We start from the raw sequence: 24,060 nt of genomic DNA on the forward strand, positions 1-24,060 counted from the left end.
TCGAAGAGAAATTTATTTCCTTGTGTGTGTGCATGTTGGGTTTTGCAAATACATCCATACTTGCCACATCCTTGCCATCCAATAGCTAATAATTAGACAAGCCTAGCTAGGGTAGCTTAACCAAGGAGATGGTTAACCTTTCATCATTACATCCACTCCTACCTAAAGAAAAATATCTCTTCCAAGGTAGTGCAATTATTACTATAGAACTAAACCAAACATAAGATGTCAACAAAATCAAAAGCATTATGACTCAACTAGAGGGCATAAATGCAAAAGTAGGAGAGAAAGATGCACTTGCAATTCTCCTTAAAAGCATGCCTGCAGAGTATAGTGCATTGACAACCACTTTGAAGAATTTGCTAGATCCAAAGTTTGAAGAATGTGTATCCTCTCTTCTCGAAAAAGAAAGAGAGTTAAAGGCATCGACATCGACATCGACATCGACATCAACATACAACAGCTATAATGAAGAACAAGCACTATTCAGTAAAACATCAGTGAAATGCTACCATTGCGGAAGAATGGGTCACTATCAAAGTGACTGCAGATTGAAGAACAAACCAAAGTGTCACCATTGCAAGAAGCTCGGACACAAGGAAGAAGATTGCAGATTGAAGAATCAACAAGTCAACTATGCGGAGTCATCATCAAGCCATGAGCCAAAAGGTGACATCAATGGAATGTATTGAAAAGCAAAAACCTTGCCAACCTTGCCTATGTTTTGTAATCAAACCTGACCACCTGAGAGTAGTTATGAAAGCACCCAGGGGAGGTATTGACATATAAAAACCACACTTGACCACCTTAAGTAGCAATGCATGCACTAAGGGGAGGTGATGGATTTGTAACTCACATCTGACCACCTTGCAGTAGCCAAAGGATCATGGCACCAAGGGGAGGTGTTGAGATATGGTGCCATGAGCACTTGTAGAGCAAAGGTATGAGTAAAGGGAAAGCTGCCACATGGCATGGAGGAAATATCCCACATGTGAGCAAGCAAATGGATGTAAGTACCCTCACCTATAAAAGGGAGGTTCATTTGAAGTAATATCAATCAAGCACTTTGCACTATCTCAAGATTCTCTTTATGAGTCCAAGTTAATCTATCTTGGAACCTAATTGACTTGAGATACATGTCATGAGCACTCTCTTCATCATGCTTGCACTTAGGTTGCATCCTCCGTAGATTAGTGTTGTATTAGGATGTTGTCTTAGTGACTAGGAGAGTAGGATCCTCACTTTGTCACTCTTACCTTTAAATCTTTTGAGCATTTGATGCAAAAGGTCATGACTTAGGAAGTCCACGATCAAAGTATATGGCCAGTCGACTATTCCACCATGTCATGACTTCTATGCTCCCAACATGTTATTTATAGTTGTGTCCTCCCCATAAATCAAGGGTCACCCACGAAATAAAGGGCCACATTGCCTTTTCCTATTCCTACACCCAAAAACTTAAGGATCACTTGCAAATTAAACCCTTTTGCATAAATTCTTATTCTTAACCAATAAGCAACAGTTAAGAATATGCTATTTATCAATAAGCAACCATTTGTGTTTGAGTGATTTTGTCACAAATAAAGGTCATGCGCTAATTGATATATGACCTGAATTTTACATGGTTTAATGCTTTTATCCCCTTTTTTTTCATTTTTTCTTATAGCCTTATGACTCATTAAAAGTCCCAAAACACTTTTGTTGGAACTGGCTACACAAAGAGAGTTAATATTTGATCATAACATGCCATGATCTTTTTTACTTGTTAAATGTTATGCTAAAAGATGGCAATGTGTGTGTGTGTTTAGATTAAAAAGACCCATCAATAATTGAGCCATACAATTAATTCCATCAATTGGATAAAAAGTTGAAAAAGAAAAACATATAAGGAAAAAATATTTGAGACATCTAAGTTGAAAAATGTAACTAGAGTTTGCAAAAATTTTAATCAAATTAAGAATTTTTAATAATATTGAGTTTGACAAACATAATATTGAAAAAAGATGTCGAATCCTCGAACAGTCCAGGTTCCGAGGTCGGTCCACTTACCTACCACCATCCAAATAAACTAGGTGTTAGAACATCATAGTTACGTTTGGGTAGACAGGTAATGCATGTTTTCCTGGGCTTGTTATGGCTTTACCTAGGAATATAGACAACCATATGGATTCTTAGATAATTAAAAAAACAATTTAGCCACAAGTGAAGTTTAAGTCACAAGTGGAGTAAGGAGCAAATGGGTACATGGATTAATAAGGGATTAGAGGAGGTATGGAACGATAAGTGGGCTTGGTATGTGGGGTGGTTAAAAAGAAAGTGTAAAGAAAAAATTTCAAGGAGTTACATAAAAGAATAATTCATAGTTAGGAAAGTATTCGTGTGTGTGTGTGTGTGTGTGTGTGTGTGTGTGTGTATGTGTGTGTGTGTTCGTGTGGAAAGAAATAAGTGTCTGTGTGTATGAGATACATTTACTAATCAAATTTATTTTTGTGTGTGTACGCATACGCGCGCATGTGCTTGCATGCATACTTCATTATTGAGCAAAGTGTCTGCATCTGTGATACATGATAGCTTTTTAAAATGCATACTTCATTTGGGCTGCATCTATGTTACGTGCAAAGTGCTTGCCACTTTTTAGAGCTTTCGACTGCCATGCAGGCATTAGTTGAGAAACTGTCCGTTTGAATAGTAGATGGGAAGACCAAATATGTCCGCAACATAAAATATATATAAAGGCGTTAGTATTAGTTTAGTTGCCCTCCCCCGAGAAAGAATTATTGTAAGGTAAAAGGTTGCAACGAAAGTATTGAGGTGGTCATTGGAGGTTGTGAATGCAATGTATGTCGAAGGTTTAAGGTGGCAACTGCGTATCTTACCCGAGCCAACATATTCGTGTGTATCGTGTCCAAAAGCTCAAGACATGCATACTCTACATTATCACGTGTGAAGAACTCTGTGGTGGGTACTAGTTCATGATGCGAGAAAAAGTGATGGCACGAGTTGCGAAGGCAAAAGGTCGTGTCGCTGCTCATCGATAGCTCGTGTTCGAGGACTTGCCATGCGAAGTAGATGCATTAGAGGAGCAAGTGCCAGAGGCGTGCGAAGCGTTGCCAGCGAAGGTCGAAGCAACCCAGGCGCTGTCAGAGGGTACTCATGGCCGTTCTCCCGAATCACAAATGAAGGAGCCCACCGATGAACCTTCCAAAACGTGAGTGACTTCAACTTTGTCGTGATTTTGGTGTGTTGTGAGTGCCGTCGAATGCCACTTGCGTGCAATGCTACAATACTCCAACACTCCAAACAACGCTGGATTCACCAACTTTGCCTATGCCAATGCTCCAACGTTGTTATGTACTCCAATGCTACGATTCTCGTCCCCCCTCCCGATCTGTGCCATGGATCAACGCTATGACTCCCCCCCCCAACCTAAATTTGCACTGCGAATAATGCTATGGCTCCCCCCCCTACCGATTTGTGCTATGGATCAATGCAACGGGCCCCTCACCCCCCTCCCTCCAAATCTACTGGGTCCCCGCGCTTGTGTAAGGCTCAAATATGTACCCCCACACAACCAGTCGAATAACACATGTTTTCCATCCTGAGAGGCATCAAAAGACCAAGAGGCAAACCCAAAAAAGCAACAACCTCAAAAGCAGGAGCGACCAAAGTTTTCGAGGTCAACGTCACAATAGGGGTGGGTGGTGCAAACATCAACATCGCTGTGCTCAACGATGTGGGCAAATTCTTGCATGAGGCATGCCATGCTGGCCTTTGTTCTTCCAAGAAGGGGGGCACACTGTTTCACCTCCATTTATAGATGGTTTGCCACATAACCGCACGCAACATCCAAGGTGTCAACAAACTCATCCAAAGGTACATAGGTTGGGACAATGGCTAGTTGGGGGGGTGATTATATGCAAGAGCTTGAAGCAAAAGAACTTACACACCTTCCACAGAATGTTTGGGTACTGCATGAAGGACTACGGCAAACCTCACTTCCCAACCACTTACAAAAACATTGAACCAGAGGACATGAACATCGACATGGACATGTATGCAAAATACAATGTAGGGGACATTTGGAGTCGTGTTTAATTGACAAGCTCGAACATATTTGAACGGGCGTTCATGTATTCGAAGTACAAGATGGACTCCCGATTGGTCACAATACTCGACAGGTGCATCGTTCACATGCTTTGCACCGGGAAGTACTACCCCTCTGCCTCATGGGTGACCCTATACCAAGGATGAGGCATGGACTACTCCCGTACATACTCCTTATGGTGCACCATGGTGACACCCACAACGGTCACAATTTCAGATGTGGGCAGTATTTTGTTTGCTTCTGACGCCCCCACCACACGGCCACGATTGGACTTGCACCTGCGAGGTACCTGGCGAGCCGCTCCTCATTACTTTGACATCAATCCAACCAGATCCCCCATTGCTATGCGCATCGCCTCACCTATCGATGTTCCCAATCTTATTAGCTCCGATGATGCTAGTCCGGTGCTAGAGGTCGCCGTACAATCCAAGCTCCAATGTCGATATCCCTTCTGAGTGCCCACGCAACCCCGATCGTCGTATAGAAAAAAAGGCCGCCGTGCTATAGACTCCCAATGATATAGACTCCCAATGATAACGACAGCAACACACCACCCCAAATTTGCTATTTTATACCTTTGATGTCTTGTGCAACGAAGGGGATCCATATTGCGTAGCGACCCTAGCTTGCATTATGCTACTTTCCATTTTTGTTTTCTGTAATGTGCAAGCATCATCTCCCCCCCCCCTTTAATATTTTTCAAAAAAGCAAAATTTAGTTTTTGGCATGTGAATTTTCTATGTGCAAAATTAAAAATACCAGTGTCTTTGGTCCTGCGATCGGATCACGTGTCAACCTGCTATGATTTTTCGAGCATAATGTACCCATAATGTAATAAGCACTAGTAGAAGCAGATAGGTATATAGAAAACCAAAATTAGCACTTAGGTATTGGCTCAAGTAGATATCTTAGCAAATTAAAACAGCGCCTTGATGCGAAATGCAAAATCGGGCACTGGGAAGAGGTGAAGCCCATGCCCCTGCCCCCTGTCAACCAAGCTGCCATGCCCCAAGGTAAATGCCTCTGAATACTCCGTACCCGAGCCACAATCCAAAGAGCTCTCAACTAGATCCTCTGAGGTATCGTCTTGAGAACTCTTTCTCTACACCGGGGACAAACCCCAACAGAAAACACCAAATGACCTAAGAGAGAGAACATACTGTCATAAATGCGGGGGTGACCACAATCTTTGCTGTCCATGGAGCCTGACTTGTCAATCACAAAGATTACATTGTGCGGAGTGTGCTTCGAGTGATCACAAGCAAAGTGATGTCCATCCTCTGTCACATACCCACCGCTTGATCCTCCCAATTGCATGCCCCCCCTTCTTGGCACGGGCATGCCAGAGCTTCTCTGTGCAATAAGACCTCCCTGCGCCAGTTGAAGATCCCTGTGCCAAATGCTCGTCAGACCTGCAGACGTGGCCACCAAGGCTTGTTTTGCTTCTTCACATGGGTCCACAAATCGGAAATGCCAGTATGCCTCGTGGGTCAACTCATCCAGGAGCACATCCCTGCCCAGCCCAGAGCATTTCGAGCTGGTTGCCATGTGCCTAGCTCCGTGGAACAACTTCTCTGTGCAACACCCTCCAGTTTCACCTGGACATGGCACCAAATGAGTATGTCCTCTTGTCCTGCTTGTGATTACTACTGTCAGCTTCCTTTTGGGCATGGAGGTTTACATAAGACGGTGCACGGCAACATGACTAAGATGAAGTTTGTGTCTGAAGAAGAAGACATCGACATACAAGATCGGAAATATGCACGCAAAGTCCAGCAAGGCTGAGATGTGCATGATGCATTGCAAGGCCATTCCTCACATCACACAAATGCACTGCATTCTTGTTGGTATGAGGGCCGCCATGGCACCTTTCCAATGGACGGATAATTATGCAGCAGGCTTTACGTTGTTTGGATTGCGCTGACACATATTCATAGTCAAAATTCCCCATTTTGCCATGGAAGCTGCGTGTCTATTTGCACATGGCACACCCTTGACCCCTACATACAGCACTGCATAGGGCAGAATTTTTCATGGCAAGCATGCCTTTCATGGTCACCCCACTCCAAGGGAAACACACAATCATTGTTGCAAGAGGGTAGTGCACACTTCATGCCACATATGTGCTGTCGAGAATTGCAATGATGGTCACCTTCATGGTGGACCCTTAAGGAGCAAGTCTTACTGCAGTTGGATGCCTTTGCAGAGAGTACACAAGGTTTGCCGCAGGTGTGCTTCCGGCGCTTGCAATTGTGGGTTCCATCATGCCCAGCAGGGTCATTGCATGCGAGTACCATCCAGCCATGATCAAGCTGGTCAAACATCTGCTCTTTATATTCCTCAACACAAAAGGTGCATTCTTCTCTGCAATTGTGGCGTCCTAGGCAAGAGTGATCAGAGGTATGCCCTTTCTCTAGGATGCATTTCAAAAAGCAGCTCTGGCATTTGCAAGAATAGAGGACAAGCTTGTTTTTCATCTCAAATAGTTAGGCAAGTATTTCCAGCTGTAGCTTCTAGAGATCACTATCTTCTGGAAAATCTTAAGTATTGACTTGTAACCATGCAAGCACCCTATTTCTCCTCATCTCAACCACACCAGCTAGGAAGCTTACATACGATGATAACCAACTCTCATCAATTCCTTTGTGTTGGAAAACTCTGGCAAATGCCTCCTTCAAGGGGCTTAGTATAACTCCCACGGCCTCATTCGATTCTACTGCAAGCTCCAGACCCGCATCCATAATTGTCAGAGTCTGACCTACTACATGTATGGGCTCATCTTTCAACTCCTCCTGACTATCAAATTTCACAAGCGGCATTCCATCCAAGCAGTTGCCAAGCCTAAGAGCACTTTCTAGATGCACTCTGATCAAGCTCAGCCTCATGGCTATTCGCTTTGAATCTATAGGAGCCCAATCTCTTGCGCTTATTTCGGCAACCACCAGCTTCAAGTCCAGCATAAAGCTGCGGCCAGTATTGTGTGTGGGAAATAGTTTTTCAATTGTTTCTCCAATGTCAGAAATGCTGTCTTGAAACTCAGGGCGTTGGAAGGGGGGCATTGCTGCAATCTCTACCTCCCCCCCATACATAGTGGTAAGGAAGTTCTCCTTGAACTTGTTGCATATCTGGTGGATCTTTTCATAGAACTCATCCTTGGGATCCTCCACATCCGAAGCATCAACACCCTTGATGGACATATAGAACAAGCCCTTGAATAGCTTCACATCAGCCTTCACCAACCTCACACCATCCTGAAACCGTTCTGTCTCTTTATCTAGATGAAAATCCTGTGCACACACAATAGATAGACATGAAGACATGAGGAAAGGACATGCACTTCAAAATGGGGAAATCAATTGTTTTTCAGTACCTTAAAAGTGAATCCTTGTTAAAGTGTGCACCGTAACTCCTTGTTACAGTGTGCACAGTAATCAGACCATGGAAGAAAGCAAGGGAATGGAGCAAGCTACCTTCTTGTTGAATATGGTCACATTGCTGATAGCAGCATTCAGGATGGAAAGGAGCATGTCCTCCTGCTCACATCGCTCAAAACTTCCCAGACCCTCAAAATATAGCAATGCATACATGCAATCGGGTTCACAGATGGCAGTCATCTACACCCCATCTGTGCACCTTCCTCCTGCTACATCCAGCAAAGAACCAGCCAAGTGATTAAGTGCTGGGAACAAACTCCAACCACACAAGCTCTTTGCTTCCTGCAAACTGTGATAGCTGAATTTCAATGCATGTCGAGTCCATACGCTGAAAAGACTCGTCAAGGTGGAAGGCCTTGAGTGAATTAAGGCCCCGATCATACATGGCCTTGAACCTTGAGGCCTCATCATACACCACCAAATCAAAACCCCTCTTATATTGCCTCATAGGATTTCTCCCAATTAGAGAAACTCCGAGCCTTGGGCACAGATAAATGTGCAAGTCTGACTTATCTTTAGCTACCACAAACTGTAACACTTGTCCTCCCTTGAGTAGCACTACCTTGCTGAGAACCTCCTGGCTTGGGTCAATGTTGGAATGGTCACCTCCCCATCTGTAAGCCCCCAAATGAGGAGAGCGTGGGGGAGGGAGACCTAGGGCAGGATGTGCCCAAGAGAAGTAGAAGAGAGGGGGCTGCCACATGGGCAGCACCTCACATCAAAGAACATGGAAGGTACTCGGAGCTAGGATGGATCTGCATGGCGCTGACATCAGCACTGTACGGAATTATACGACGCTGGAGAAGAGCCTGGCAGAGGGCAGAACCAGCAGGACAAACAGGCGCTGACATGGCAGGTCAGGAGCGCAGGTGTACAGGGCTGCATGGGGCCTGGTAGAGTAGCAAATGGGGCTGCCAGTGGGCAGTGGCATGCCTTATATAGGCTGGGCCCTTGCCTTGATGGGCAGACTGGTCGGCTAAACAGACCAGCCAGTCGCCCCATTTAGGGTTGGCTGGTCGGTTAGTTCAAGGGGCCCTTGGGGCTTATAAAAGGAGAGGCTTGTGGCCTCATTTCTTATCCAGCAAGTCAGGAGACAGAGGAGCAGCAGGAGCAGCAGAAGCCTGATCTTTGGGCCTACATCCAGGAGGCAAAGCAGGGCCAGAGTTGCTGCAGACTGAGCTCACTTGGGGCTGAGCCTAGACTATCTACTAGGGCAACAAGGTGCTGAGATCTTTGGACGGAAAGTCTACTTACGCTCGAGGTGGAGCACGCGGGCTCGAGTCTAGAGATAGCCAGCAGATAGGAGAAGGACCTTGTGGTAAGATCAAAGGACCACACCATTGGTGCGACTCTGGATCTCTCTGTCTTGTATTGTGTCCATAGTTTTGGACAGAAATATATATTTTGGTGGTTTCTCTATCTGGCCGGTTCATTGTCTATTGATGAGTCTGCACATCTATGTGACGCACATTAAGTAAAGAAGTTTGTGATTCCACAACCCACACGCACCCTGTGTGAGCTCCTGGGCATTACTATCAGTCTTCCGCTGTGCGTACCCTCTGTTGGGTCATTTCTAACATGGTATCAGAGCCCAAGTAGGAGGCTCACTTGTGTGGGAGCCTGAAGGCAGGGACCTTGCTGAAGGACGACCCTGATTCAGAAGCTCTTGGGAATCAACTTCCACGATTGGAGGATTGTGCCCATGCGAGAAGGAGGGTGACTCAGGTTCAGTCAGGTGCGTTCAAAATTCTGGTCTACTGAAATTAAGTTTGGTTGACTTTATTGTGTGGTATAAACAGCAGAGATGTCGACCGCCACAGCCTCTTCAGCCCCTGCTTTCCCTTCCTCCTCCCCCAGTTTTCTCTCCCTTCTGCCCCCTTCTGCGCTGCTCCTCCGCCCCTCCTACTCTACTCCCTCCCACACTGCTCCTCCACTTTGCTCCCACTCTGCTCTCTCCCTGCGCTACCCCCTCCGCTAACCCCTCCGTACCCCCTCGCTACCTCTGCTACCCCCCCCGCTACCTCTGCTAAACCCCCCTGCTACCCCCTTCGCTACCCCTACTACCCCCTCGCTACCCCCTCGCTAACCCCCTACCCCCCCGCTACCCCCTCGCTAACCCCCTCCGCTACCTACCCCCCCCTACCCCCCTCCGCTAACCCCCACGCTACCTCGCTACCCCCTGCTACCCTTCTCGCTAACCCCCCCCGCTACCTCGCTACCCCCCTGCTACCTCACTTACCCCCCCGCGCTACCCCCTCCGCTACCTCTCTCTATCCTCCTGCAGTCCCTTCTTTGCCCCCATAATGAAAGGAATAGGGGGATTGTCATGTGCACGGATTGGTATCTGACGTGTACTAGGTATACAGAACTAGCTCAGGTTAGCCTGGGGAGGCTTAGAGCTAGGCAGGCTTGATTCTCGGGTTGAGTGGCAAGGGTACGAACTATTTATAGGTCTTCGCTATTTTTGGCGCTCGGGGCCCGAGTCTATAAAAGGGGCCCAGGGGGTTCAGTTCTCAGTATGCAGTTGGGACAAGTCTCGTTCCCAAGTGCCAGGTCTGATCCTGGATTGTGAGTCGCGGACGCGCGCCTGCATCTTAGCGTAGCCCAAGGCCCACTGGCAGATCCAGGGCTTCACAGCACCACCTGGTGGTATGGGACACCAGGCTGGTTTGGATCTAATTGGGAGTTCGTGCCAGTAGCTCAGCTCGTGGCTCGGAGGGGACATCTTTTGATTCGGAATCACATCCCGTAGATGTCATGGTTGGGTGGTGAGCAGCCTGCTCAGATTTGACGTGGTGTGTGGTTGTTTGCAAATCAGGGGTTTTAGGAGTGCTGGGATGTATCAGTTGGTATCAGAGCCAACTCCTAAGGTAGGAACTTCTGATGCGGGAATTTTTGACGAATTTTTCCTCCAGATATGCCCTAAAATTCGAAATTTGTTGCTGCATTTTCTGCTGGGTTCCTGGGTTAGCAGGGGTGGACAGATCTCAGGAAAAGGTAGTTGAAAGGAGGGAGAGATTTCGAGATTCTTGAAGGGGCCTGTGAGAGAAGGCTGTAGGAAGCAGGAGAGAGAGCAGAGAAGAAGGAAAGAGAGGGAAAAGGGCTGCGAGGGAGGCGGAGAGCTGACGTCAAGGCAGTACGAAATCAGGCGGGTGCAGGGAGAGGCGCAAAGAGCAGTGAACAGGCTGCGACCAGCCTCTGCGTGGAGGGTGCTTTTTTCAAAAAAAGCATCCCCCTCCAAAGCTGGGGGAGGACGGCCTTTTTTGGAAGCAGGGCTTCCCAATTAGGCTGCCCTGCTCCCTATATAGATGGGGCAGGGTACCAGCCTACCCATAGCCTCGCAAAGAGCCTAGTAGTTGCTCCTCGAGTTGCATGCCTGCCTGTGCCAGCCTGCGTCAGCTACTGCGACACCCTGCCTGCATCAGCCATCGCCATCCGTCCGTACATCCGTATAGCTGCGCAGCCTTCTGTACGGTACCTGCGTCAGCTGTACCTGCAACGTATACTGGCAATTTGTACGGTCAAAAGATGCTTTTTCATTACATTGCCAATGGCAGAAGCAGATACAACAGGGATGGATTCTCCCTTCAATTTAGCATCCAGAACGTGGGTCTTGCCACGGTGAGTGATTGTGATTGTTTTATTCTTTGTATCCAAAACAGCCCCAACACGAAAGTGCCAAGGTATCCCCAGTAACACATCACAACCATTCAATGGCATAATATAGAACTCTTCTGTGTCCACATAGCTCTGAATATGCATCCACAACTTGCCTATCACCGGAGTAACTGACTGGCTGAGTCCCGGACATGCCATATTTGCATCACACAAAGGACCCATCTCTTCTGCCCTTATTCCTAACTTTCCAGCCAGCTCTGGAGAGATGAAATTGGCCTTGGCTCCCGGATTGAAAAACATCAGAGCTGTCTAGTCTCTTATCTTGCCCCATGCCTGGCATAACTCTGTAGCATCTGTATTCTGAACAGCCCCAATCAAGTCTAGCAAAAGACCAGCAGTGGGCTTGGGCTTTTTATTCTTCTGATCAATCCTCTTTTCCTCCTTGTGCTCACTCTGCTCAAAAGGAGGGAACTTCCGCTTCTTATGTGGGCATTCAAAAGCCCTGTGGCCTTCCTCCCTGCAAATATAACACTTGTTGGCTCATAGAGAATTTGCTTTTCCTCATCAAACATGCGGGTCGGTACTCGCCTCTGTCCTCCAACAAACTTTGCCTTCATGGGCTGCGAAAACTTTCTGAACTTCTTAGGGGATTCCGTCTTGCTGCCCTTTGGCCTTGATGTCTCCTGTGAGCTTCCTTTGAACCCAGAAACTTTCCCTTGCATTAGTGCATAAGCTGTAGTGGCATTCTGAACCAAATGGGACATATTGGAAACCCTTGTCTTCGTACAATAGTCCCGAATCTCCTTTGGCAACCCGCAGCAATATCTTTCAATTTGCTCGGACAGCGGCACATGTCTGTAAGAATTCACTGGCAGTAGGGCTTCCCAAAACTTCTTATTGTAGTCCTCCAAATTTCTGCAATTTGCAGCATCCAACCTATACCAGGCGGTCATGATATCCACCTCAAAAGTGGTAGTGAGCCATGCTGCTGAGAAGACCTGCTTGAATTCGATCCAAGTGGTAGGTGCTCTGCCTTGCAAGAGGAGGTTGGTCCACCATTGGAGCGCATTGCCCTTCAAAAAGGTGGCTGCCTTTCAGACTTTGGAGGATTTTGTGAAGTGTCCACCTGAGTAGGCAGCATCAAACTGTTGCACGAATGTCAAAGCCTTCAATCTGTCCTGCATCCCATTGAAAGTCTCAAACTTGACAGTTGCCCCTCCCTCCTTGTAATCTTTCAATTTGCCTTTAGGGGTGAGATTGTCATAAACGGGGGCCTGTAAAAACGGTGGGGGCATCACTGCTCCCGCATTCTGAGCCATTCCAACCATACCCATGGTGGGGTTTGGCATTCAAGTCCCACTCCCTGCATTTGTGGCATATTCCAAGTATTGCCCATTGTCCCAGGCATTCCTGTCTGCATTCCAGGCTGCATTCCAATGTTTGAGTACATCATATTGGCATTTGCAAGGGGCATTCCACCCATCATAGGTTGCTGGAAATTCTGCATTCCCGGCTGCGTGCTGCCCATAAAGCTACCTGGCATTCCGGGTGCCTCTGCGGATGGTGCCACCATTGCCTGAAAAACTGATCCCCCTCCGCCTGGATGCATCGTGGGCTGAGGAAGGGCTTGCTGTCCCTGATTCACTGAATGGAAGTTATTGGCATGACTCGCTACAGGGGTGATCGAGGGCATCTCTGACGGCTGTCCACTGAAAGAAACATGCCTAGGGGTCTTCTTATGCTTCTTATGTTTCTTTTGAGATGACTTTTTGCTTCCAGGGGAAGCAACCATAGGGGGAGGAGCTTGCATAATCTCCGTGATAGCATGTTGCAACTGCGACAGGGCTCCCGCTACACTTTACATCCGTAGCTGAAAAAGTGCATTGGGATCAAGCTCCTCTGTCTCATCTACCTCATCCTGTGAGTCCTCCGTGGCATGCTCAGGAGAGACTGGATGAGTCCCACTGTCCTGCTGGTCATCACCCCCGCTGGTACTGTGCTCCTCTTCAAAGCTCTCTGATGCTTTGTCTTCGTCCTGCCCCTCCTGCTCTGAAATGGTCAATGACCTCTCATGGTGTGACATGCTTGCTGAGATTGATGGCTATAGCAACAATTGCACTAAAGGTGTCCTTCACCCAACACTACCAGGGCCCACCTTTGTAGGAAGATGGTGACGGTCCTGACAACGGAACCACTGAAACCAGCCTTCGATAAACAAAAGGGCAGTGATCTTCTTCTACTCAGTCATAAACTTCATAAATAGCCACAATGCAAGCTTCAATCACTTAAATCACTTAGCACAACTTAGAAACAAGCTTCAACAACAAAGGTGAGGCTAGAATGCCCCTGCTCAATGAAAATAATACACAGTGCACCCACTTGCCCCAAATGCCTTGGCGCCCCTTACGGTATTTATTTAATGCTTCTGAATGGAAATGCTTTACAACAAGGGTTCAACCTTGCACTGTTCCTCTCTACAAATCCTCTACTTGTCTTCAAGGCATCTAATCCCAGTGCACCACTAGAATTCCCATTGGCAAGGCATACTCAGGCATTCACTTCTGATCTGACACAACTTAGAGGCATTCAGGCATCCAAACCACTGGCAAACTGAGCTCAAGGCAGCCTCAAGGCTATCACATGCATTCACACTGTCCTTAGGCCTTCCACAGGATCCCATGCATTCACACTGCCGTACGGACGTCCGTACAGTCCGTACGAAAAAATTTTGAAAGCCCAAAAACGAGTTCTAGCACTTCCTAGAAGTGCGTACTAGCCTTGGAACAGTCAAAACAATGTTAAAACGGCTGAAAACAGGCTTGAAACAGCTCAAACAGCTCAAAAACTGCACAAGAACAACTGAAAACGTCCAACACCTCTGGGAGAGTGAGGGGAGAGAGATGGAAGGTGGGGGAAGGGCATGCATACACATGCTTGACAAATGGCACCTCCTCCTTGCCATTTGCCCCTTCATTAAAGTCCTAACCCCCATACCAAGGACAACTTTGGTTGTCCTTGGGCCCAACTTTTAGACCCCTCTTTTAAAGCCTTTGCCTTGCCCCTAGGACCTAGTGGTGCACCTAGACTTTGCCCTTAGGAACTTCTAGGAAGTGTGTACTTCCTCTAGCCAGTCCCTTACGGCCAAACCATTACAACATTTAACCATGGTTAACCTCGGGTTAAGCGTAGGTTGAGTTACGAAGATACTTTACATCACTTTTCACGTCCTCTTTTCACGTCCTCGTGATAGATTGGTGATGATGCCTCGATCTCTTCCTGCTATGAGACCGTCCCCTATGAGATCTCTCTCTCTCTAGCTGTACACGAAAGTGTGCCTCTGGCATTGGCACATCATAAGCTACATTAGGCATATTTTCTACTTGAAACAAATGCTGAGCTCTTGGATCCCTTCTCAGATTTTCCATCTCTTGCATACGAGTGCATACCATCTGCTCAAATTCTTGCTGATTTTGCTGCACACTTCTTTGTCTTGGATGTACATCCCTATCTTGTGAATCCCACTGGATAGGTGCTTGGGCCATTTTCTTACGACTCGTCTGAGATCTGCAAGTTTGTCACACACACTGTGTATGCAACTGATGCACGCAACCTTTGCTTTTCAGAGAGAAAAATTACCTCAACAAGAGGTGTCTTGCATTCACAATCTATGCCAATACCGGGCTGTCAACTCAAGGCATATACCCACAAAGTTGCCAAGGCATCAACAACTATATTGCCCCTTTTCTGGCTGCTGCAAAAAGCACTGAGTATGCATCTGATTCCCTTTTCCTGAGCACAAAGGCATGCATTCCTTTACTTGTGCAAATCTCTAATTTTTCTGATAGTAAATACTTTCTCAGATAGGTGAAAACTGCTAGCAGAAACAGTCTCTGCAACTGTCTTTTTTTTTTCTTTTTTTTTTGACAATAACCAGATGGGTAACTACTGGTTACACTAACCAGATCAGTCCTGTTCTGGTCTGGTTACATTGACAGACTAGTTAGTCTGTACCTTGGCTGCTAACTTAACCAAACTGGCTAACTTAACCAGTCTAGTCTAGTTAATTAGTCAGTCTGGTTAGGCTGTCCTCTGACCAGATCTCTAACCAGGGTCAGCTAACCGGATGCCACATGTCAATCACACACGTGTGGGGCGCCACGTCACCTGTCACATGTTATGCCACATCAGCATCTGAGTTGGCTGCCACTTGTACTACCACATCAGCATCCCTCAGGCCTGCCTTGCCTGCCACATCAGCGCCACCTGTCAGGTTTGCCACATCATCAAGCCTAAGGTTCCAAACCTTCTGGCTGGTCAACGGCGCGCGTCGCGCCGGCACCCTTCTCCTTCAACAATGCCTAGTGCCCGCATGAAGAATCGACACTTTCCATCAAGGATACACCAGCGTGGGAGGGAGTAATTGCCACGCGTGTAGGCGTCTTTTGTCCCTGCTAGCCCTCTACCCGGGGCGTCAAGCAATTGTTTGTTCCGTCGTTTCCTTTGCCATACATCCCCGTGAAGGTGTCGCCAACCTGATCAGCCTTTGTACAGAGGTTCCATTAATTGAACCTATAGATGACGGAACACCATTCTACGCAGGCGCTTTAAAAGCCTATCACTAAACGTCGACATAATTAGTGCATCCCTCCCCCCGTTGGCTCTTCATCAGTTATAGACACAACGGGTCTATGCTCTAGTGCTGTGACGAAAAGAAAAGTCCGTAGGTGGATGCAAGCTTGCCCGCCGTCGGCTTCTCTTAAGAAATACAATAACTGATAGCTGCCAGCACTCGAAATGCCATGTTAGCCCACTGCTCTCCATAGGCCAACGTACTCCTTCGCTTGAATCGTCACCTTCTTAAGGAAGAGGGTGAGCCTATTGCTCTGATACCAATGAAATCTTCCTTTGTAAAAGACAGCAAAGACACTCTCATTTTCTCTCCCTCTCTCAACAGATATACTAGGGCCCAGGACAATCGTCGGGCTAGACCCACCCGAAGGTTTTTATTACTTGAGAGAAAACTGAGTACAAGAGTTCAGCGTGGAAGCTGTCCATACAAAATTCAAACGTGAATGAATCATTACATGAGCTCTTAGGTTCTCTTTCTTGGCAACAAGCCACTTGTCACACTCTACATTACTTTCCTAATTACATGCCACTAAGGGCAACTTTGGAGTCTTCGAAGCACTTGGTCACGCGAACCGCCTCCTAGACTCTTGTTAGGCTCCCGTAGCGCTTAGAAAAATCACTCTTCCTAATACCTGCAACAATTAATTAAAGCGCACCACCATGGCACCCATTAATTGTTAGCGCTTTGCATCCAAATAACACATTGTGGTCTAATTCTAGTCACAGTGGGCATCCCCACTAAACACATGTGCACACATAACAAATATAAAAATATATATTTATTCTCTGGTTGACTGAAGTCAACGCTCTTGATTATAATTAAGAGGCTTTGACCAAGGGTCGAGGCACCTTAATTATAGTCAAGTCTCTCCAACCGAAGTTGGCACAACTCTCCAACCGAAGTTGGCACATCTTAGTTAACCGTAGTTAACCCTCTTGGCAATTAACCAAGTCTTGTTTACCGAAGTCAACACTCTCTGACCGTAGTCAGCTCTGTGGTTCTCAGGTTAACCGCAGTTAACCCTCTTGGTAATAAACCAAGTCTCCCCGACCGAAGTCAAGTTTACTTGACCAGAGTCAAGTATCTTTGACCGTAGTCAATTCTTTGACCATTTAAAAAAAAACGCTTTGACCATAATTAACACAAATGGAAAACTCTTTAATTATGATCAAATAAATGGTCAACTGTACTTTGACTTAGGATATTTGCATTCTGGTACATGAATGACTTCCATCAGGGCTGAGACTCTGCAGGTTAGCACCACTAAACAACAATCTACCATGCTGCATACCAGGTTCACCTGACCAAATGCTACAAAGCTCCTCCTCCAACTTCGAGAGTTCTAGTAATAAACAGGCACCATAGTCACAATCCACCTTGTTGACATTGCAACACAGATCATTTACTTTCAGCTCTTGATCATTTCCATCAACAGCTTCTTTACCAGCAATGTTTGGACCCTCTAAACAGTGGTCATTTGCTTTCAGCTATTGTTCATGTACATCACCAGCTCCTTTACCGGATATATTTGGACTATCTAATGCGTTATGAAGCACACTACCAGCACCATTATCACTATCCACCTCGACCGCGGAACAGCGACCATTTGCTTTCAGCTCCTGATCATTTCCATCATCAGCTCCTTTGCAGGTAATATTTGGACCATCCAATGCATTACGAAGCACATTTTCTTCCCAGGGATGTCTTTCTAACAAGTAATGTGGCAGCACACGCTTGAATACATCTGAATCATACTAATTAAATCGTTTTGCTTGGATTTTCTGGCATCCAGACGTTGCTTCCAAGCCTCTTTGGCTTCATTGTACTCTCTCTCCAAATCTTCTTTGCACATGACCCGCAAGAGATTGACAAAATCATCATCTGGCAAGGCAGTGCACTCCACAAAATGAGAGGCGAACAACACATTCAAGACAGGTTGAGCATCAATGGAATGATAGACTGCTTCTGCTTTAGTGTTGGTGACCACCTTAGCTGGAATGCACATGTAGACAAGCAGGGCAGTTCTGTGGTGGCCTTGGGAGAGCATAAAGCCCACCGGTTGGTGGTGCTCATGATCACGGGCAGCACTGGCAGCTATTTGGGAGGGCATGAGTTCAAGGAGGAGCATAGGCATATTGAATCCTGGCAGAAGCTTGAGGTCATCTTCTGATTCCTTGCGGAGAGAGATTTGCAGCCTCTGGGTTCTCTGCTTTCGGCTGGGGATGCTCGAGCTGCTGGACTGAGATGTGAGGGGCTTATGTTTGCACCTTGCACGCATGCACACACACAGCTGCAAAGCTCCATCAGATATCTCACAAAGTTGCAAGCCACATCCTTCCTGCTGGCTTCATGCACGACCATCTGTTTGTTCCCAGGCCAGTAAAACAAGCAAATTCAATTCTTTTGAGGTGCACATGCAGCATACAGGCCAGGCTTAAGGGCATCTGCATTCATGCTTTCCAATACCCTTCGAGGTAGCAAGCCCTCTTCTTTGAGTAACTGAGTGCATTGAAGCCAAGCTTGGCAAGCTTCCCTTGTTTATCAAGGGTTGCCGATCCTGGCAAGAGCGTGTTACAGAGAGCTGCGATTTGCCCCTCAGGGATGAGCACTTTGTCTACGAAGGATAGGTCTTGCTTGTCAGAGATGATTTCTATCAAGCAAAAGATGGTAGGGGGGTGGCTGGTTAAGCTTGCAGCGCCTCCATTCTCCACAGGAGTAGGCATGGTGTGGCTGCAAGGGGCAATTGGGGTGCTCCTGGGGGTAGCAGAGGGAGCTGCATTTGTAGTGGCAGGACGAGGAAGGGCATAGACCTCTGGTAATGTTGGCGGAGGGCTGGAAGGAGCTGGTTTCATTAATGGATTCATCAGCTTCCACATACAAAAAATACCAATAAATAGAAATAAGTCTCTAAGTAATTCCAAAATTAACTAGAGTCGAACTCTGAAATAGTTGGTATGTAACATTCACTCCCTCTTAACAAACGAGATGTTCTCATCTCGAGAGCAAACTGCAATAGTTCTAAATAAACTCGTTTAATCAAGAAGAGACCCAATCACTGTAAGAAGGGTTCCTTAACAATCCAGTTGTAAGAAAATATGCTTCAACTAAACTTTTAGAGTCTAGTAAGATTACAACTAGCAAAACCTCAATGCTAAAATACTACCAGACCTTCACCATGGTTGTAATTTAAGTTAATAGTACATTGAACTTTAGCATGCACCCAATTATTTTTTAAAAAAACTTGCAAAGATCGAGATGTGGATACACTCACTCAATTTAACAACCATATAGAACTCAAGACCTTTAGTTTGAGCCTTTATAGGTGCTTTAAAGAAAAGTGAAGTACAACTCAATTAACTTTAATTAGAATTCAGGTCTCCTTCCTTGCATAACCAGAAATCCTATAGACAGTTACACACTAATACCAAAAGTACTAGACAGTCTCATGAAACTTCCCATTCTCAAAACAAAATCAAGTAACTCTCTTAACATAGCCCTTAACGCCTGACTCTAATTGATGAGGTCCAAAACCTTACAGAAGTATATCACATTAGGCACAGCCTTCTCGTGAAGAAAGACTTTTTGCTACCCTTTCTTTTTCTCAGAGCATCTGCTGCCTCCTCTGGATACACATCTTGCATTATCCTTCGTAGTGCAGTCAACTCTAACGCCTCAACATTCTCTGCCTTCAAAATGCTCATGGGCTCTGGTGATTCTCTAAGCACTAATTGGAGCACTTCCATAAATTCATCTGGGCACTGGACTTCATCCAAACTCTCCACTGTAGACGCGACGACTTCAACTGTCTCTTTTACCAACTGTGTCTTCATTTCTTTCTTGGATCTTTTTCTTTTTTGAGGAGAATCTTTTGTTGCTTCTATCATCTGCCCCACATGCAACAAAATCAAAACATTAGGCGCAGCCTTCCCCTCAAGAAAGACTCTTTTCTGATAAGTGTGCATGTCCTTTAGGGTGCCTACTGAATTAACCACATTTTTCCTGTTTCTGACTTGGATTGCTATGCAACTTATGCAGCTGTCATCACCAATGTCATATTCTCCCTTATGATTAGGCAACACAAAAGGTATGATGAGATCATATGCCTCCTGCCCTTTAGTGCATATCATGGCCCCACAATTCCTTATAAAAGTCTTGAGAACGTCAGTTGAAGGGTATCCACCATAAAAGCGATAAAATGCATTGAAAAACACACGTGCTTTTTTCAGATGGCCTGACTTTGTGAACCCCTTCCAGTTCCTCGAGAAAGCTTGAAGAAACTCTTCCAACCCTTGAGGAGTAGAGAAAGCCTCCCAGTTCTGTAAACTGTCCATGGCATTAAGTAGTAAAAACCGTGCTACTAGCTCTCCTCTTTCTCCTCCACTCGCAATGCCATTCAGGAGTAGAGAGTTTAAATGTCGAAGTTGTGTAGTAACCAAGCCTTCACTGTGCAGAACCTGTGCTGCTGCTTCAGCTAAAACAGGTTCAGGTAGTGCATGGGTAAGCACATAATCTCTAGCTGCTGATGTATGCAGACAGATGCGCATATGTGATGCAACCAGCTCTTGAGCAACCATTGCCTCTGGGCAAACATCCACACCTATTCGACGGCCAAGAAACACTAATGACATATCTCGAGACTTCAGCTTTTCTTGCCCCTGCACTGAATTTACTTCTAGCCCTCCAAGAAGCTTGACTTTTGCCAGATTTACCAATTCTATTGTATTGTGACCTTCCAGAAAAGAAGCCCACAATGGCCTGCCACGAACGAGAAAACGTTCTGGTTTTGCAGCCTCGTTCAGAGTGGTGGGTTGTGATGTAGCAAGTATATTAAACGTGGGCATTCTTGATAACGGCCCAAAAAGTTGCTGGAGACCGATCCTCACTTTAGCACTTGGGTCCTCCCTATTCACAGGGGTAAAAATGCTCACCCTTGCAGTTGTATCAATAAACAACACAAACGATCCCATGCATTGAGCTCCATTAACCTTGAGAGGCAGCTCTGCGCAGGCTCTTCTAAAAACAATAAAGCTTCTCTGACCTGTATCATGGGCTTGAGTAAGAAGCTCCCTGGCTTCGTCTATCACGAACAAAAACTGAACACCAGAATTTTTGAGGGACTTTTCAAATTTGTTCCAAACAGCAGAACATGCAAGCTTCATCTCGTCCGAAGAGCACTCTGGTCGCTCTAAAGTCTGTCTAGTATGCCACCATAGTCCTTGGTCTGCTGTCTGTGAAACAGCTCGGCTCTATCTGGAAACGTTTCTTCATTGGCCAACCAATCAAAGCAGGCCCGGAAGATGGCGAAAGCCTGCTCAACTTTGGTCATCGTCACAAAGTGCTGTCTCAATTGTGGGTGCGAGGGAGGGTACCCTGTAGATGTGGGTTGAAGCAACGAGAAATAGAATACCACCATACCGCTAGCAGCATGTGCAACCTCTTTCATTGCCCTAGACTTTCCCCAGCCGCTAGACTGGACTATTGGAGCGCATGGAGCATACCAGGTCTTGGTATCTTCAGCCCATTTTATGAAACACCGATCAATATACTGCTGAACATAGGAGACAACGAAGCCTTCTGGGTCCTCATATTGTCTGTCGAAGGCCTTTTCGAGAAGATCCAGCTGGGTTGGAGAAAGACCCTGGGCGGGAGCATCGTCAATGGCAAACAAGCTCTCTATGATCCGTTGCATCCATTCTTCTCTGTTCTGTGCCGCAAAGATATGCTGTAACGTCTGTGGAGTAAAAGTATGAACTCTGTCCATCAAAATACTAAAGCTTTCCTCAGAGAGGGTGACCCGACTGGCGACCACAGCAATATATATTCGAGAACGACGGACACGGTCCCAAGTCAGAATCTCCGAAGGATCAAATGGGACGGTGTGCTTGCACTTGTCCCAGCCCTCCTGTAAGCGCTGCCGGTCGTCGGCCATGCTTTTTCAGAAGAGGCTCTGTTGCTGGGAGCCAACAGTTAGAGAGCTGAACACAACCAATCTGTCGTATGGCAAAAAAGAGAATAACAAGATGAGTGTCTTTGTTGATGTATGTTCTAGCCTACCGTCCGAGGGAATAATATGTGTTGGAGGTGTGCAAATGAGTTGTTGCATGCTCATGAGCTCTTCTAATTGTTTCATGCCTTCTGTTGTTATGCTGTTGAAGTCCCCCAATACCCTCGGAGGGAATAATGTGACCCATAGATCGTTGGAGGTGTGCAAATGAGTTGTCGCATGCTCATGAGCTCTTCTAATTGTTTCATGCCTTCTGTTGTTATGCTCATGAGCTCTTCTATTGTTTCATGACTTTTTCTAATAAGAATAGATTGTTTGAGAGAGTGTTGTGTAGACCATGCCATGTGTCTTTATACGTATTGGGTCGAATGCTAATGAATCCATTGATAACCCCTATGCTCAGCATATTGTCCTAGCAACACCTGGTTGGATTGGGAATAAGGATGACTTAAAGGGATAGCAATGCCATGTAATTGTTGTGTCGAGACTAAGTATCCACGTGTAAGAGCAGTGGACAAGTGGTAATAGCATATAATAAAGCTCTGAGGAGGTAGCCTCAGTGCTTTATTATCTTTTTAAGTCTCATTATTTCATTCAATTGTGCTTACATTGGACTGGTACTTGTCATGCCATATGGGGTTCTTGTTATACTGTGCATGTTCCTCCATCGAGTAAAGAAGGCATAACTCCTTGTAATGGTTCTTGGGGTCCTTCGTGCTGTAGCTGTTGTAATGTATAACCTTTTGGCATCTTCGTGTCCTTGTTTTGTTTCCAAGGAAAGAGAACTCACTCACGTACTCTTCCACAACCAAACTGGAGGGTTGTTTAATATACTTTTTTATTATGCCATCGAAGAAGATATCTTGGCTGTCAGGGTCCATTTTCTCTAGCTACCAACTGTGCTTAAGTAGCAATGTTCAATCTTCTGGAGGGCTAGTGTGCATGAACTCCTTGGTGTTGCTTATCAAGGGTAAGGACAAACATAGGTACATTGCTTGTTGTGCACTGATGTGTTGAGTATTGAGAATCACATCGTTGAACTTGTGTATTGTTTCATTGGTAGGTATTTTCCCATTGAGTGTTTTGTTCAAAGCTTTTTTAACCACCTCTACGGTGGCCTTATCAGCCTTAGCGATGTACGACGTACAGTAAGCTGCATCTCCATGTGGGATCAGAATAAATTGGACGTTTGTATTTGCTCCCCATAGTTTTGACAATTTTGGTTTGAAGTCGCTAGTGTGTGAGTCCTTGGGATGCCTTTTTAAGCAAAATTTCCATTGTTTGGTCATTGAGAGTAGGGCTAATAGTTGTAATTTTTCTATGAATGATTCACAGTTAAGTTCCAACATGGATGTAGTTTGATAATCCTCTCGAAGTTTTGTTTATCCTTTTGATCTAGAAGTTCTTGCTCTAGTGGAAGTAATATTTGTGCGGTTCACATAGGAGCCCCTGGAAAATCTAACATGAATGAACTAGTATTTTTTAATTCATCCATTTTAGGGTAAAAAAGACACCTATATGGCCAAAGTTAAACATGGACTTAGGTAGAACAGAATGTGTGTGTAGAGTAGTGGCAAAGCTCTGCTTGTACTTGCATAAGGCTAGAAATAATCCCTCTTAGAAATCCAACTTGCATGTTCTATTTGCAAGTTCTATATACGATTCCTACATGCAACTCCTACATGCGAGTTCTACATGTGAGTTCTACATGCAACTCCTACATGCGAGTTCTATATGCAACTCCTACATGCAACTGCTACATGCAACTTCTATATGCAAGTTCTACATGTAGAGAGAGAATGTCTTACAATTCCTACATGTAGAGAGAGAAGCTCTCCAACTTGTATAAATACCCCGTAATGGAATGAAGCCCACACTCTTTGGGGCATTGTGTTGGGTTCTACTTTGGTATTCCAAGCAATTGTCTCAAGTGTCCATGCTTCCTTGCACTCCACGTCCAAAAGCATGTCCTAACCTTGCAACTCCTCCTCCCCTCTCCTCCAACCTTGCAACCCATCCTCTCCCCCTCCTCCTCCCTCCTCCTCCTCCCTCTTCCTCCTCCTCCTCCCCCTCCTCCTCCTCCTTCCTCCTCCTCCTCCCTCCTCCTCCTCCTTGCAATATAAATCTTCTATAATAGCTGGCATGTCCCATAAAGACCTGTACACCTTTGGAATCTGTAGGAGGAGGCAATTCCATGATGATTTTGATTTTGTCCATGTCAATTGCAATCCCATGTTGAGAGACGATGTGTCCCAAAACTGGAATGTGG

At 45.9% G+C, this 24,060-nt stretch overlaps 4 pseudogenes; all 4 read right to left on the reverse strand.

The window, feature by feature from the left end:
* Positions 1-5,810: 5,810 nt before the first annotated feature.
* LOC147891061 (uncharacterized) lies at positions 5,811-7,920 on the reverse strand (annotated as a pseudogene).
* A 3,102-nt stretch (positions 7,921-11,022) lies between these two features.
* Positions 11,023-12,491, reverse strand: LOC147891062 (uncharacterized; annotated as a pseudogene).
* A 2,840-nt stretch (positions 12,492-15,331) lies between these two features.
* On the reverse strand, positions 15,332-18,639 carry LOC147891063 (uncharacterized; annotated as a pseudogene).
* Positions 18,640-19,114: 475 nt separating this feature from the next.
* LOC147891064 (uncharacterized) lies at positions 19,115-21,919 on the reverse strand (annotated as a pseudogene).
* Positions 21,920-24,060: the final 2,141 nt, after the last annotated feature.

The sequence above is a fragment of the Dipteris shenzhenensis genome, chromosome 18 (assembly GCF_047967505.1).
Source record: "Dipteris shenzhenensis isolate YYH24624 ecotype China chromosome 18, Dip_SZ_1.0, whole genome shotgun sequence".
Classification (NCBI taxonomy): Eukaryota; Viridiplantae; Streptophyta; class Polypodiopsida; order Gleicheniales; family Dipteridaceae; genus Dipteris; species Dipteris shenzhenensis.